This window comes from Prosopis cineraria, unplaced genomic scaffold (genome assembly GCF_029017545.1).
Source record: "Prosopis cineraria cultivar Desert tree isolate PC_DT_omini unplaced genomic scaffold, ASM2901754v1 PC14, whole genome shotgun sequence".
NCBI classification, from domain to species: Eukaryota; Viridiplantae; Streptophyta; class Magnoliopsida; order Fabales; family Fabaceae; genus Prosopis; species Prosopis cineraria.
The window spans coordinates 12786133-12805436 of NW_026555345.1; positions in this window are offsets into that span (position 1 = coordinate 12786133).

Below are 19304 nucleotides of genomic sequence, written 5' to 3' on the forward strand. Positions count from 1 at the left end.
ATTGTAGAGATTTATGATGATAGTTGTGAATATTAGCCCATATGTGAGAATTTATGATGAAATGAGTAACTAGGGCTAAGATTGAATAGTGAATATATTGTAAATGTGCAAAGTAGTGAATTTATTATGGTGATATGTGGTGAGAAAAGGCCAAGTGGGTCAAATTGTGAAATTCAATGAAATGTGGAAAATAGGCTATTAAGTGGCCAATTTGTGATATATGAGTATATATGTGTTATGATGTAGTTAATCAGGTGTGTTAGGTCCTTTTGAACTTAGTTTAAGGCCTTGTGTGGTCTAATAAAACAAATGGATAGATTTGAGTGCTTGGGTGCGTGAAATTCTTTAAAAAAGTGACTCTTTACACTTAGGTGCCTAAATTTTAATCAGATTGTTAGATCGTGTCCAAACCTATTTTATTAGTTAGCTTATGAGATAAGCTTTGTGTGGGCACTTGAATTACTCCAATTGGATGTCGTATGTGAAAATGGCACATGCCGAAATTTTATCATTTCTACTATCAAATGACAACAACAAATTCGAACTTGTGTGCAATGGCGGATGGTGTATCACATCATGGTGTATGACACAGGGAAGAGTTAGGTGTATGGCACAGAGCCACATGCCACGGCACATTTACTGCCTGTCGCGAAGCATGGCCTAGAATTTGACTTATTTTTTGTAGTTTTGATGCATGCAATAGTTTATGTGAATGTATATAGGCTATTCCCACTGTGGATTGTTCTATTGTAATATGATTTTGATGATTTTGTAAAATAAGTCTTGAGCACAAGCTTTTCAAATAACATATTTGATTAATGTGGTGATTTAGTTAATATTCTTTTGTATTTGAATATAGAAGAAGGTTACACTCCCACACAGGAGACAAAAAAATTCAATAGAGTTTCCAATTTGTCAAATTATTGCACTTCATTGCTTTCTCCATATATTTATTGTTATGGCAAGATTTTGGTATTTTTTTAATGTAGATCAAACTTTTGTCACATAAAAATGAAAATAAAAAAAACATAAAAGGGAAAAGTGATGTTAGGCTAACAAACACACAAAGAAATAGACAACAAACATAAAAAAACAAATAAAAGTTTCCCAACATGATAGCGTTGGAAAATATCATCTCAGCAATTAATATAATTAATATACTTTTATCTAATCAAATTAAAATAATTAATATAATATTTTATCTAATCAAATCAAAATAAGTGAATTTAAATATATTAATAATATTAATAACAAGAGTTTGTTATATAATAAATAATCTATAAAAGATATATATCTTGATTTAATTGGGAAACAAACATCTTGAATATATAAAGCTAAGTATATGAGTCTTTCACTTATTGATATGGATCCTCTTCATGAATTTGGATTCTTAATATACTTTGTTTTCATACATCTCTCCATACCTAATTTCATCCATATATTTAATTATCCATTTGATTTAATGGGGAAAGATTACTAATTGTGATATTAAACTAAATATGTTGCTCTTATAATTAGTATTATAAAATCCAAATGGACAATTAAATAAACAAAATAAATAGAGTATGAAAAATGGTATTGAGAGGAAGTATGAAAAATATCCATGTTTAGCTTGAACTTAGAGTATATGAATCATTGATATATCTAAATGAAAATAAAACATGATTGATTAGTTTATTAGTTTTATTTAAAATTAAATTTTTATTGATTAGAAGAGAATGGTAATCTATACTTGTTTTTTCTCATATACTAGGGTATTTTCCACAACTGATAGCCATGGTACCAATTTATCAATGAATTTGCATGCCATTTAATGAGTTATTCTCTCCTAAACAATGTTCTCCATGCACAACCATCTAGGAATTGAACTTTGGAATGATGCTTAAGGAGCTAGGATCGATCCTCTATATTATTAATTTTAATTTTTTTCTAAATTATTTCTTATACATATATCAATTATTAAAAGGGTTAAGGGGCAAAAATACCCTAAAAGTTTTCTCCAAGGAGAGGTGTGTACCCTTATCTTTTTAAAGGAGCAATATTGCCCTACTATGTTAACATATGAATGTCGACTAATGGATTGCTAAAATTGTAGTCAAAGTCAATATTTGAAAGGCCACATAGAAGTTAAGTTTGACCATACATGGCATGTTGAGTTGGACAATTGATTAATAAAAAATAAAAAAGTAAACATGCTTTCTCTATTCTAATTAGGCCAATACATTTTTTATCTTCCTCTTCTATCTTCACTAGCTTCTACTTCCATCATCACTCTGCTTCCAATAGCTCTTTGTTTGCTCCTGGCTCTTGTCCTCTTCTCCCTCGTATCTGCATCAGTAAAGAAGCCAAGTTCATTAACAAAGAAGACAACCTTTTAATTTTTTAGGTCATTTCTAACAGTGAAGATTAACATGAAGCTTAGCTTCTTTGAGTTATAATCCTTTTCCATAAACAGGCTCTAGAGTACTATAAATTGGGATTGAAAGTTCTTTAGGATTATCCATTTTTATTTTGATTTCTTTAGTAAATTTATACTAGTGGCCATTTTCTTCTTGAGGAATAGAGGAGATTGAAAATCATCAATATGTAATGATGAAAAATCTTTAGTCTTATCAATCGACACCAGAACTAAATTTAAAGCCATCTCTTTTCCTTGGATTTCAAGTTAGAAGAAGAAATCAAAGTAGGTGATTAAATCTTAGGAAAAGAGTTTGGAGATAGAAAAATGGGTTTAAATCAACATGCTTGAGGAAGAAGAAGCTTTAGGTTGAGACCTAGAAACTATAGGTCATTGTGGGTCCCTCTTTCTTTGCTGACATTTCCACTTTCACTATGTCCCTACTCCAATGGTATTTTCTCTTGCTCTCAAACTAAAGCCATATTCCATTTTGTGATTAACATGTTTTGTAAGGTTTAGAAACTAGACAATATTGTTTTCACTTTTGATTGTTTGTGAAGATTGATTTATAGAAAGCCTAATATGGTTATTTGTAATTTCTTGATTCATAGGTTTGAAAAATGTGAGTTCCATACCTAGCAGAATCAATCAATTTCAGGCGATGAGTAGTGAACTTGAAGATGAAAATCGATCGAATCAAAGAAAGCAAAATAAAGATAATCAATTGATCTTGTTCACCTTCCCTTTTCTATCTAAATGTTCCTACTTTAACCCCATTCACCTATTCTTTGTCTTCCTCTTCTCTGGCTAGTCATTGTTCCTTCTCCAATAGTGGATTGATTGAGGGGAGAAAGGAAAAATGAGAAGCAAAAAAGAAGAGAAAGAAATGGTAGTGTCATGTTAGCAAACAAAATAGAGAAGTAGTGTCATAATAGATGACAAAGACACATACATGGCAGTCAATAATGGTACGTGCATTGCAAAATATGTCTTCCAACACGTGTTCAACATTTGTCTAGTCTATTAACATAGTAAGGCGACATTGCTCAATTTTTTATATTTTTAGGGCATCATTGCTCCTTGAAAGAGGTAAGAGGACCTACTGCTCCTTTAAGAAAACTTTCAAGACATTTTTTACCCTTAACCATCTTAAAAAAATTAACTAGTGCACGAAAATATAAGATTAATCTCTTTTCCATATAAGATAGAGTACAAGTATGCCAAGCATTTTATATCTTATGTAGATGATTCATTTTTTATACAATTTGGAATTCATTTTTTTTTCAAATTATTAGTATACAATAACATTCAAGATTAAGAAAATATTTTTATATTCTTTTATCATTTTTCTTAAAATTAATATGTTAGATGTATGGTTTCACTTCACATTTTTTTAATTTATATTTAATTTTTAAGGTTATAAAATTTTTTATGAAAATTATGATATCTAAATACTCTTTTATATGATATGTGTAATGTCATCCCTAACATTACTAAGCATACCAAACACCAAACACAAACAATGTTATGATAACTGAGATTTCCTTAATCCTATAAATAGTTATCATAACCTAAGGGTTAAGAATATTTGAGAAAAATAAGATCCTAAAAAAAACCCTTTTTTGGAAGATTATTTGATCTCAAACTATAGTTTAAAACTAATTAAATTAGACAATGGAAGCATAGGAAATTCTTTATGAGACAAAAATAATAAGTGATAAAATATTTCTAGCCACATAGGCACAGTGCATTGTCCACCACAATAAACTACACAGAGGGAAACACCCCTTCTTTATCCCTCATGTTATGATGCAATAGACAATGTGCTGCGGCATGTGTGCTCTGTCATGACAGCAAATTGCTATCATGACAGTTCTCTAGGCCAACTTCTGGAGCATGCCAATTCACTATCTGACATCAGATTCAAGTGATTCAAGCATTCACACATAGCTCTTAAAGCCACCTAGCTATTGGCATCGGTCAAACACTGAGTCAAATAAGATTTGGATAGCCGAACCCAGAATGGCTCATCTTCTTTCAAAAATCACAACGAAGGCGCCTAAACCCCCTAATCAAGTGTCAATGACCATGGAACCACTTGGACCAATTCAATTGGACCACAAATAACCTATTCAAATATTCAAATCACAACAATAACAACCTAGACAAGAATTAGCCACTAAAACCCCAATTTTAACATAAATTTCACTAGGGATAACAATTTCTCATAAATAGTCTAATGACCAATCTATCACATAAATCAATACCACTAATACTTGCACTAGTATGACAATCTCTCACAGTCATTACAACACAGATATAACAAATCTAGATCGAGATACTCATAGTTCACAATAGACTTCATGCAAGTGTATGACAAAACTATATATATATATATATATATTTATATGTCATAAGTTGGCATATACATTCAACCATTTGTTACAAGCCAAAATAAGTGAAAGGACTATACAAATGAGAGCTAGTCCCCTCGATACTCGATTGCACCTTCCTTTCCCTTGCCCCTATCGGAGCCTTCACCAATAAAATGTAACTAGATGATAATTCATATGTTTTGCACACTGTTACCTCTCTTATCTTAGCTTTTTAGCACTTGTTTTGTATTAATTTGGAATAAATGAGTAATATTTGTGGTAAAAGGGCAAAGAAATATTTTTAGGGAATTTTTTTGAGATTTATTGCATATTTTTCAAAATTTTATTGAATATTATTTATTCATTTATTTTTTTCCCTAAAATCCATTTTCTTTTGATTTTACTATTACTATTACTATTACTATTATTATTATTATTATTATTATTATTTGTGTAGGTTGTTATATAGAGTGGAGAAGAATCAATTTCCTATCATATCGAGATTTGAAAACAAAATGATAACCAATTGATTACTTGAGATTTAACAAAATCACATGCTCACAAGAGAAAGATTCTTCATTTTATATCCATTTAGTTGGACACATATCTTGGCAAATTGACAAATCACAACATCGTCTTTATTTGTTCAATTGTGTCATCCCATTAAGAGGCTTTTTCTAAGTTTGGTCGCGAGACTAATCTCCCTCTTTTTTCCATCATTCCATCATCTCTTATATCTCTTTCACATCATCTCATTTATATATATATTGCTTCTCATTCTCGGTTTTGTGTTGGGTAAAGGAATTAGATTATGATGACATCATCTCTTATCTCTCGCTCACATCATCATATATATCCTTTGATCTCTTTCGTCTGATGCTGAGCCATTCTCTTTTCATTTTTGTTCTTCCATCTCTTCCTTTCTCATCTATCTCTCTCTGTCACGTCTCTCATTCCTCAATCATGGCCAAACTATTTTGCACCTCTGGAATTGCAGTTCATGCTATCATGAGGTGTGGCTAGGAGCTTCTTGATTCTTAGGAGATTGATGAATTGAAGATTAAATTCATGGACTTTAATGGTTAAGGATTTCTAGACTCTAGTTCCTCTTGATTTTTTTTTACTTGCAATTTTTCTTTTCCTAGTTGAATTAGTGAAGTTGTAATGTTGCACTCAAGGTGTTTGATTAAATGGCTAAGGATATTTGTTATTGAGTTGATTAGTTGTTAGAATTGTTACTTAATTTTTAATTTCAATGGTTAATGGATAATTGAGTATTCTTGGCATTAGCAATTATATAGTTATATTATGAGTCCTTAACAACTTCTAATTGAGATTAATTTGGAATTAATTCTTTGTTAGCCATTGTTTTAGGTACTATTCTGAGGCAATTAATCAACCAATAACAATATTGAGAGCTTAATTATGCTAATTTAGTTCACTATATGAGTACTAATAGTTAAGCTTGCATGTGTGACTTTGTTATCTATGTTTAGGATAGTCTTGAACTATATTTGGCCAATAAGAGTATTTCCTTAGCAATTTAATTATTGAATGAGGATTTCTTCACCATCATACTCTTAAGGATCACTATTGAAAATACATTTTCATTTGTTCACTTGTTTTCTCTTAAAACCAAAAATTGTATAAATACTAATTAGAATTTTAATTTCATTTTTTTATAAACTTAATCAAACCAATTTCTATTGTCATTTATAGAACATTTGGTATTCATTCTTAATCAATTTTTAATCAACTTGCTAGGGAATTCAACCTAGGTTGTGCCCTATGCACATTAAGGTATCCATTTATTTTAATTTGGTGCATACGCGACTAGTGCATTTCACCACAGGGTGAGTTGAGGACTCAATATTAGAGTTGGAGGAATGATTTAACTCCCTAAGACCTTAAATAAGTCAATAGGTTCAACCATTACCAAAGAAAACACAAAATCAAGGCCCCATAATACTTAAATCATCAGAAAGTTTGAATATAGGAAGAAGGAGAAGTAGAGGAAACTTACCCAAAGCTAAAATCTTGCTCTAAATGCTTCCATTGTGACCCAAATGTTGAGTTCTAGCACCAACCGCTTGTCTATCATTGTCTTTCCACATTCTCTCTATCCTACTTCTCATTTTCTATCTAATTTCGTGAGCTAATAAACACAAATTTTGCACGTACACCATGGCATATTAGCTCGTCTACTGCAACGCATGACATAGAGAACCTTAGACTCATTTTGAATCTCTCTCTGTGCCATGGCCCGCTCGTACTCCGGTCTAGCCCTCTTCTACAGCTGCCCCATGATCCATAAACTCTATTATTGTCCCAAAACCATCATCAAGCAAAAATCCACTTAATTTGACTAAAATACCCCTATAAATAGTGGAAATTCCTAAAGTTAAAATCCAGGATGTTACAATTCTTCTGTCCTTTTAGGAATTTTATCCTCAAAATTCAAAATCTCACTTAATCACATACTTGAGAGAATAGATATGAATATAATTCCCTCATCTTGTCCTCAGTCTCCCAAGTCGAATCATCAGGAGTCATTCCTTTCAAAAAGACTTTAACCAAGTGTATAGTCTTATTTCTTAATTGTCGGTCTTTCATATCCACAATTTGCTCTGGTTTAGCTCAATATGTCAGATTTTCTCATAATTCTACATCTTCTGGCTCAATGATATGAGAAGGATCCTAGTGATACTTCTTCAACTAGCCCACGTGGAAAACATCGTGAACACTCGATAAACTCAGTGGCAAGGCAATCTAATATACCGTAGGTCCCAACTTCTCTAAAATCTTAAAAGGACCAATAAACCTAAGAGTTAATTTCTTAGCTTTTATCAATCTCCTAATGCAAATTATCGACATGACCCTCAAGAATACATGGTCACCTACCAAGAATTCCAATGGCCTTTTACGCCTATTCTCACAGATCTTCTGTTAACTCTGGGATGTCAACAACTTTTGCTTAGTCAGTTGGATCTTCTGGGTGTTTTGATCTACCAAATCAAGACCCAACAAACTTGTCTCACTCAGTTCCATCCAACATAAGGGCAATTGATACTTTCCTCTATATAAAGCCTCATACGAAGCCATTCCAATGCTAGAGTGATAATTGTTGTTACAAGCAAATTTTATCAAAGGTAGATGTGTGTCCTAGCTACCTCTCAACTCTAATGCACAGGCTCACAACATATCCTCCAAAGTCTAAATAGTCCACTCAGTTTGGCCGTCCATCCATGGATGATAAACTGTATTAAACCTCAATCTAGTACCAATTTCTCTTTGCAATGCTCTCCAGAAATTTGATGTGAACCTTAGATCACAATCAAATACAATATCCTTTGGTATACCAGGAAGCCTCACAATCTCATTCACATAAACTTTAGCATACTTTTCTTGTGAATAAGTCATCTTTACCACCAAGAAATGTGCTAACTTCATTAATTGATCCATAATTATCCATATTACATCATAGCGCGCTTGAGTTTTAGGAAACTAGTGATGAAATCCATGGATATTCCTTCCCACTTCCACTCAGGAATTTGAAGTAATTGTAACATACCACCTGGTTTTTTGTGCTCAATCTTGACTTTTTGACACGTTAGTCATCAAGCTATAAACTTTGTCACATCCTTCTTCATTCTTGGCCAATACCACATTTACTTCATATCTTGATACATCTTGGTGGCATCTGGGTAAATTGTGTACTCACTATGATGTGCTTCCTTTAAAATCATCTTCCTTATCTCTTCATCACTTGGCACATAGATCCGATCTCGGTAAGTCACATATCCATTATCATTAAATCTAAACTTTATGGTTCTTTTCTCCTCAACATCCTCATGGATTCCTAATAAATACTTATCTTCAAACTAAGTAGCTCGCAATTCCTTTCAAAATTCATTGGTTACCACCATAGAATGCACATTGCACAATGTCATCTAAGGCGCTTTCCTTTAAGTATCTCTAATAGTCATTGGTCACCATTGTAGAATGCATATTGGATTAAAAAGTCCCTAATAGTTGGTGCTCTTGAATCATCATATGAGTAACATGTATCATTTTTTGACTTAGCGTATCGGCTACTATATTAGCCTTACCCGGATAGTACTTGATCTCAAAATTATAGTCCTTGAAAAACTCCAGTTGCCTCATATTTAGTTCTTTCTGATCCATTAAGTACTTTAAGCTCTTGTGATCGTTGAACACTTCAAACACTAACTCATACAAGTAGTGTCACCAAATTTTCAAAGCAAAAACCACAACTACTAACTCCAAATCATGAGTCAGGTAGTTTTTCTCATGTGGTCTCAACTGTCTTGAGGCATGGACAATAACCCTTTCATCTTACATCAAGACATACCCTAATCCTTTTAGCAAGGCATTTGTATCAACCATATAAGGTAAACGAGGATCAGGGATGATCAAGAATGGATCAATCATCAGTTTCCTCTTCAATTCTTGAAATGCTGATTCACACTTGTCCTTCCATACATAAGGTTGATCCTTTTGAGTCAACTTGTTCAATGGAGATGTAATTTATGAAAACCCCTAAATGAAGCAACGATAATATCTGGCCAATCCTAGAAAATTTTTTATCTCTATCACTAAGGTATGTGGTTCCCATTTCAAAACAGCATCTACTTTTTGCAGATCTACTGCAATTCTATTTGCTGACACCATATGACCTAGAAATCTTACTTTACTAAACCAAAACTCACATTTGCTAAGTTTGGCATTTAGCGTGTTTTCTTTAGAAATTGTAAGACAGTATAGAGATGCTTCGTGTGTTCCTCTTCATCTCTTGGATAGACCAGAATGTCATCGATGAACACTACCACAAACTTGTCGAGGTAGGGATGAAATATTCTGTTCATATAATCTATAAATACCGTTGGAGCATTCGTCAGCCTAAATGGCATCACTAAGAACTCATAGTGGTCATACCAAGTATGAAAAGCTATCTTAGGTATATCCTTAACCTTAACATACAGCTAATGATAGCCTAACCGCAAGTCAATCTTAGAAAACACAGTAGCCCTAACTAACTGATCCAGCATATTATCAATTCTGGACAATAGATACTTGTTCTTAATAGTCACCTTATTTAGTTGTCTGTAGTCAATATAGAGTCTCATACTACCATCCTTTTTCTTCACAAATAGCATCAGTGATTCCCATGGAGGTACATTTAGTCTTATGAAACCCTTTTGTAGCAATTCCTTAAGCTACATCTTTAATTCTGGTAATTCGGATAGAGACCTTTGATAAGGAGCCTTCAATATGGGTTCTCTTAGAAGGTAATACAAAAACTTCTTCTAAAAAACTTCAAGGAATTCATTTACTATCCCAATTCTCTTGATTCCTTCATCATAGGCAGTATGAATGGAAAAGATCACCTTGTAAGCATGCTAACTCTATTGAATGCACTTTTCTACTTGCATTACTGATAAAAACCTTGACTGAGTAGGTTTCACTGTAGATGCAGTCTACACGGGTAATGAAATCATTTTTCTTGCACAATCTAATGTTGTATTGTTAGCTGACAATCAGTCCATACCCATTACTACATCAATTCCAACCATAGGCAAACAAATCAAATCAATAGTAGTCGACCTATTTTCAAACTTTAGATTGACACCCAGACAAGCGTGGTTGGTCTTAATAGAAACTCCCATTGACATAGACATAGACACATTTATCACATAAGGCATTATATGAGCAGACAAATTCAATCTCATTACACAATCATCAAATATATAGGAATGGATAGTACTTGAGTCAAATAAAGCATCAATATTGCAACCATGCAAAGAGATCTTACTTCTAATCAAATTTAAAGACACACTAGCCTCCGCCTGGGACAACGCAAACACCTCACAAGAATTATCTCTACTCCATGGTACCCACTCTGCCCTCTTCACAGTACTTGGCAATATTCCCCATCTTGCCATACTTGAAACAAGTCTAATACTTGCCTATATGACACCCTTTACACTTAGTGCACTGTGGGGTTTTGGTTGAGCTAAGAGTTAATACAGGCACCGTTGAAGCCTGTTGAGATGGCTGTGATCCTTTAATACTATTTCTAGGTCCACCGTTCCTTTGAAAAGATCCTTGAGATTGAGATCACTTATAAAATGCCTTCTTCTTCCTAAAACTCTTAGAATTACCAAGTTAAAGCTAGACCTCTTGCTTACCCCACCAGTAGACCTAAAAGATTGAGAAAATATGCACTGGCTATCTCTTCTCTTTTTGGTCTCTATCTCTCTACCTCTTCTTGTTGCTATCCTCAATTTGTTACACATTTCACCATAAGAGGTGATCTCAAATAATGGTAGCTATTGTCTATACTCAAGCTTTATCTTCTTAAGAATCCTCTCTGCCTTCCACTTTGATTCATCATTTGCCATGAGATAAGTGCAATACTTGGATAGTTGGTTGAACTTTACTATTAAAGCTTCTTCGTCTAAGTTTCCTTGCTTGAACTCATGAAATTTAGCCTCTTTCTCAACTCTGAAGGCTATCAAGAAATAAAAGTTAAAGAATCGCATCTTCCCAAGTCCATTTAACTTTACCCGTCGGTCTCACCAACTTTCACCAATGCTTAACCTCTTTCATAAATAACACAGATGCCAAAGTCATCTTTTGCTCTTCCAAACATGGTAGAACCTTAAAGATTATCTCGATTCATTCAATTTATTCCTTAACTTCGCCCTCTTTTATTGTTTCATCAAAGTTAGGCAGATGAAACCTTGAAAAACTCTTCCAAACTTAGTCCATAAAACTTTGTGAACTACTGCCACCTATAGCTCGAGATTGCTTTGGGGTACTCTCTTTATATGCCTATTCTTCTTATCATACATCTCTTATTTGCTCTCAATAATTCTACTGCTTCCTCTTGCCCTTTTATTTCTAGGCACACCTTGACCTCACACCGTATTATGAATCTCTTGCATTAAACTTCTCATCTCCAATAATAAGGTCTCATTGCCCTACGGCTCGTTCTTAGGTTGCTCTAAGTTTTGACTATTTGAGATGTGATTCTCTGGTGGTAGCTCATTAATTTCTAATACCACAGCTGTATTAGATGGGTTACCACCCATAGCAGTTTTGGCAGGTTTTCTTTTTGCCATCCTCTCTCCCGTTATAAGGATGGAAGTAATCGTGAAAGGGTAAGTAGACAAACTAAACAACTATATAAGGGAAAGGTAACTATAATGAATAGATATGACAACTTCTACACATAAATGCAACAAACAAATCTATCAAAGAGGTCAACCACATATACTAGTCTCGCAATACTTGAAACTGATACCAAATTATAATGCAATCCTTGACATTACCAAGCACAAAGAACACTCAATACAGACAATGTTATTATAACCAAGATTTCCTTAATCCCATAAATAGTTATCATAACCTAAGGGTTAAAGAATATTTGAGAAAAATGAGATCCTGAGAAAAACCTTTTCTGGAAAATCATTTTAGCTCAAACAATAGTTTAAAACCAATTAAATTAAATAATAGAAGCATAGGGAATTCTTCATGTGACAAAAATAATAAGCAATAAAATATTTCTAGCCACATAGGCACAGTACGTAGCAACGCAATACATTGTTCATCGTGGCGGACTGCACAAAGGGAAATGCCTTCTCTTTGTACATCACAACACGATGCAATAGATAATGTTCTATAGCACGTGTGCCTAGTCATGATAGCAAACTGCTATCATGATAGCTCTTTGGGCCAACTTTCGAAGCTCACCATTTTACCGTTCAATGTCCAATTCGAGCAATTTAAGCTTCCACATATAGCTCTTAGAGCCACCTAACTATCGGCATCAGTCCAACACCCAAACAATAAATGAAATAAGATTTAGACACCTGAATCTAAAATGGCTCTTTTTTTAAAAAAATCACAACCAAGGTGCCTAAACACCTAAACCAAGTGCTAATAATCATGGAATTACTTAAACCAACTCAATTAGACCACAAACAACCTATTCAAGTATTCAAATCACAACAATAACAACCAAAACAAGAATTGGCCACCAAAACTCCTATTTTAACATAAATTTCACTAGGGGTAACAATTTCTCATAACCAATCTAATGGCCAATATATCACATAAATCAATATAATACTAACACTTGCACTAGTATCTTGACCTCTCACAGCCAATACAACATAGATATAACAAACCTAGGTCGAGATACTCACAAGTCACAATAGACTTCATGCAGGTGTATGACAAAACTATATATATTTATATGTCATAAGTTGGCATATGCATTTAACCATTCATTACAAACCAAAATAAGTGAAAAGACTATACAATTGAGAGATAGTCCCCTCAATACTCAATTACACCTTCCTTTCCCTTACCCTTATCAGAGCCTTAACCTATAAAATATAACCAGGTGATGAGTCAAGGAATCAGTAACCAAATAGTCTAATCAACTACTCGTGTTTGAGAACAGTTTGTGTGTATATGAAGTGGCATAGTAAATCATATAACATGTCTCATAAATTCACACATACGATTATAGTATGATACGCATTATCAACACACCACCTTATACCCTCCTTATGTCTTCTAACTAAATCTGCAGGCTAACAATTTGATAAAACCAAGTCCATGTGGCTAGACTGGTCCAAGCTCACCATTAGTAGGAGGCAACCCTGGCCAAGAGTGCCTTCGTCCACTGTGGACTATAGATTTCTCCTGTCCATAATTTTTAGAGGTTATCCAATCTACCACTCATAGTACTGGGACTTCCAAAGAAGATAATACTGAGCACCAAGGGCTCCACAGTGCTATGTACTATATAGATTTCCAAACAATGTACTGAAAACATACTAGGGTAAACTCCCACCCTCTCACAATGATCATGCCAAACATGCTTAATACATCCAATACATAGTCATGACATATAAATTATCACAATTTCTCATTTTCACATAAACCATAGAATTTCACAAGTAATTATACATAAAAATAGCATTTAGCTTTCTAAATACAAAAGTAATAAAACAATTTTTCATTCCACTTTACATAACTTCACAATTATAATTTCATATTATTACTAAGCTAGTATTAAACTAAAACATAACTTGTAAATTGAACACACTACCATCCAAACACACAAAAAAGAAGATTAGACATCTAGTTACCTTAACCATTTTGTCACTCAAAGGGTTAAAGTGGTCAACCAATGACTCTACATGCATCCATTAGCATCACAATACTCACTCAAAGGTTAATCTACATAATTAAACCCTTAGTTGTCAATTCCCACACTAATCACCCTAATTTTTAGTACAACTAGAGGTACCTATTATGCTCAAAATCTCAAGTTAGCCTCAACAATCCTTCTAACATGTGACATTAATCTTATTTAACATCCCAGCATATAAACGTCACCATTACATTACCCACATTGCTCTTAATCATCCAATTTCTACCTAAGGTTCATCCAAACCCTAACTAAAACTTCTAAATCACCATAAAACCTATAAAATTAAAGTTAGAGGTTTGATTTAACTTCTCAAGACCTTAAATAAGTCAATGGGTTCAGCCCTTACCTAACAAAACACAAAATCAAAGCCTCACAATACCTAAATCATCATAAAGTTTGAATATAGGGAGGAGAAGTGGAGAAAGCTTACCTAAAGCCAAATCTTGCTCCAAATGCTTTCAATGTGACCCCAAGGTTGAGCCCTAGCACTAACTGACCATCTACTGTCATCTCTCCACATTCTCTCTATCCCACTTCTCTTTTTTTTATCTAATTTTACAAGCTAATAAATGTAGATTTTGTACTGCACCGTGGCATATGGTATAAAAAACCCCAGACTCATTTTAAATCTCTTTCAATGTCATGGCCCACTCGTACTCTGACCTAGCCCTCATCTACGGTTGCCCCATGATCCATAAATTCTATTAGTCTCCTAAAAATATCATTAACTAAAAATCCACTTAATTTGACTAAAATACTCTTGTAAATAGTGAAAATTCTTAAAGTTAAAATCTAGGATGTTACAATATGGAAGCTCTTTTTCCAAAATTATTGTGTGATCAAGCAACAACACCTAAGAGGGGGTGAATTAGGTGTTTAGAAAATTTTATTCTAAACAAGGATTTTCACAAAATTTTGGCACAATTAGAAGGTGCAATAATAAGTTTTGAATCAAATAAGTAAGTATAAAACTTAAATACTTATGTGGCAGAATATTTTCTCAACGTCTTTGATAAAAAAAGCTCAATAAATATTTTCACAATCAAGTTTAGAATAATGAAAATACAAACAGTAAGAGCATAGGTACAACTTTCACAATTTTGAGTTAAAGAACTAAGAGAGAGAGAGCAAAATCTAAAAGTGTTGAACATAAAGAGTTAAGGGATAGAGATATTACACAGAAGATTTATCCTAGATCAGTCTAACCATTTGGCTTATATCTATTCCTCAAGATTACCCTTTAGATTTTCCATTATATCTATAATCTTGAATAAGTACTTACCACCTTAGTACAAATCACAAGTTTGTAGCACACTTCTAAGTCGTTTGCAAGTATTTCTCAACAAGTAAGAGTCTCTTAACCTTAAGAGAACATCTCTCTTAATAGTGAGGAAAACTCTTCTTACTAAATTCACCATCATAAAAAAATATCTTCTCTATAACAACTCAATGGATAATAGCCCTTGATTCACTTATAAATAATTCTCACTCAATTAGATGATAGGAATAATTTAGGCACTCACAAAAATAACTCTTAAAAGAGCATATAATACATTTATGGCCTATAAACTGATTAAGAGTTGTTTTCACATGAATATGGTGCAAATCAGTAAGAATTCAATGCAACTAAGGTTTAATTCACTTCAATCATTTCCCACTAACTTAAATGAGGTCTTATATATAGTTTCAAGTAATTTAGACTATTAGGAACACTCAATAAAGTAATTATAGCAATTGGAGACATGTAGGATTGAAGAACATTAGAAAAAACCATGTCTCATGCTAAGCATTTAATGTAATGTCAGAGTCCATTTCAAGCAAGGAATGGTCTTATCAATGCGTGGAATAGAGCTCGGACAAACGGTTCTAGTTCACTCATGACAATTCAAGAACGGGACTATAATGCTTTCAAGCATGATTTAGATGATAGAAGCTCTTAACCTCTCTATGTGACAAACCATGCATGGTTACATAAGGTTCTCAAACATGGAATGGATGATAGAAGCATCAAGCTTCTTTGTGTGAAAAAACATGCTTGGAATGTTCCAAAACAAGCTTGATTTGTCTTGCTTAGTTTAAAGGCTCTATAAGGTCAGACAACCTAAGATAGTTAAGTTACATTTCAAATGTGAATCAACCTAATCCAAGTGTGGAATGTCTCATGCAAACTCAATCTAACATGCACAAGCAATTCAAGCATGAGCACAAAGTGCACTCAAACATGAATCAGAACATAAAACCATATGCAAGACACTTCTCACACTTAGCTGCCAAAACATAAGTGGATCGCTTTAATTCAAGTGTCGAATAGCTCATAGTGTAGTATCTAACATGTATGATCTAATTTAAGCAAGATTCTTTCTAGTCTAGGCTTGAATTTGATCCACTAAATTCTCTAAGTCACATTATGCACATTAGGGTTGCCAAAACACACGTGGATCATCCCAGATCAAGTGTGAAGGCACAATAGATTTAGGTACATTCTAAAGGAGGGACATTTAAGTTTAAAGGCCTCATGAGCATAAGAATGATTCTAAGATGGGATTCTTACCATTTAAATACATGTGATTAAGCTTTTATAGTTTTCACATTGAATTTAAAAGAATAAAATAAATAAACCTATTATACTAATTCTTCTCTTGATCTTCATTCTCTAAGAGTTTTTCTCACTCTAATTGTTGTCAAAATTTGCGTAAGTAACAAACACCTCTCTCTCGATCATGTGACCATCAAAACACATAATTTAACAATTATTGATTAGCATAGTATAGGATCCAAGATTTAAAAATATTTTATACATTCTTTATATTTCTTAAAAAATTAAAATTAATATGTTAGATATACGGTTTCACTTAACATGTTTTTAAAAATTATGTATAATGTATTACCTAATAATCTTAAGCTTATAAATTTTTTTTATAAAAAGTATGATATCTACATATTAATGTTTTAAAAATAAGACTAGATGGGTGATGATGAATCAAAAAAGTCAGTAGGTCATGAATCTTGTGGTTTAACTAGCTGGTGACATAATAATTAATTAAAAAATAATATCTATATGCATATACATACATATATATATATATAACATTAAAAACATAGACAATATCATTCATGATTCAAAGTTGTTTAGTTATAACATATTAACTTTTTTATTTTCTCATTTTTTTTTCATATGTATCTCTTTTTATTTACCTTATTCATTCTTTTAAAGTAAATATGTTTTCAACTTTCTCTACACTTTCATTCATATAATACTAATAAACAAATCATATACACTCGAGATTTTAATGTAATAACCAAAAGTAAGTTAACATTAATATTTTTAAATTAAATATAAAAAATTTAGTACTAAAATAAAAGTAAAATGAAAATAGCAATCAAACCAATTTAGGTTTTCACTGAGTTTTCAAAACTTGCTTGGGTTATAGCAAGCTAACCTGGGCCAACTACTATAATTGGTTAAATGGTTGAACCAAACTACTTTCTTCACCTAGCGATAGTTTGACGTACCAGTTTGATTGTCAGGGTCAGTCTGAGTCACAAAACATAGTTTCACATATTCCAATGTTTTAAAAACAAGACTAAATGACAAACCAAAAAGGTTAGCGAGTCATGATTCTTATGGTTTAACCAATGAATAATAATTAAATAAAAATAATATTTACACACACACATATGTGTGAATAAATTATTAAAAATACTGACAATATCATTCCTAATTCAAAATTGTTCAGCCATAACATACTATGTTTTAATTTTCTCTTTTTTTCATATGCATAATTTTTATATATATTCACCTTATTTGTCTTTTAAAGCAAAAAAATTTTTAATTTTCAATGAAAGTTAATTCATATGATGCTAATAAACAAATCAAGCACTCAAAATTTCACCTATAACAACCCAAAAGAAAGTTGGCATCGATATTTTTAAATTGAATAATAAATTTAAGGAAAAATTAATCATTTGATTCCTATAATTTTGATCCAGTGTAACTTAATCATTAAATTTTAATTCGTGATAACTTAGTTATTATAGGTTGGACTCAGTTATAACTCAATACCTCAACTTTAGCTTTTGCAACTCAATTACTATAGTTTTATAATTGTTTAAATATTAGTCCCTATATTTTTAAAAATAAAACTATAAAGATTAAAACTATTTTAAAATTTTAATCTTTATAAAGATTAAAAGGGATTATTAATTTGAAATATTATTTCTAAATTTTAACATAATTTTAATCTTTATAGTTTTATTTTTAAAAATATAGAGACCAATATTTTAAATGGTTAAAACTATATGGACTAAATTGTAAGAGTCAAGGTTGAGAGAAATGTTATAATTGAATTAAAATTATAATTACTGAGTTATTACGAGTTAAAATTCAGGGATTAAATTATAACTAAATTAAAAATTTAAAAACCAAATGATTAATTCTTTTCAAAATTTATTACTAAAATAAAAGTGATAAAGAAAAACGGTGTAAAGTGGTTCAACCATTATGATTTTCATATTAACTCTAATTTTGTCAAAATTATCTAGTTCAAAGCAGTCCAAAACTGTACAACCTAAAACAGGTTAATAAATCAAACCAAGCCATTTTTTAGCCATGTGGCAGTTTAACCAGTCTGATTTTTTAGGTTAGTTTGAGTCTGAGGAAACTCATGTACATGCATGCATAGACAGTTCTACTATATACTTTATTTTATAAATAAATTAAATTGGTCTCCCCACAGATTTCGTCCAACTCCGCTCCCGGTATTAATCAACACTTGATATTTTAAAATGAGAAAATAATAATAATTAATTAATTGTGCTGAATTCAAAATCAAAGTAGCGGTTAGGACTTCTCTTGGGAAAAAATGAGTCCTGAAATATATATATATATATATATATACACACACAATTCCTGTGCATGTTTGGTTGCTATGCTTTGGTTCAACAGATTGGCTGATTTGGACGACTCTGATTGGTTATTTGTTTGTCATTTTGTAAGATGCCGTCAGGAACTACGTCATCCATCATGACACCTGACTTTTTCACTATAAGGATGCTTCTGGTCAACCTTGTTGCTTAGCATGTTGTGTTTAACAAATTGACAAAAAAACATTTACCTATAGGAGACTTTAGCTTCATTGAAAAGAAAAATATAAAAGAAAATTTTTAAAACTAATAAAAATTTAAAATAAATCATAAATAAATCTCATATAATAAACTTATTTATAAATAAATTTTACAAAATTTAGAATTATGATCAAGTTTTTTAAAATTTGAGTATAAT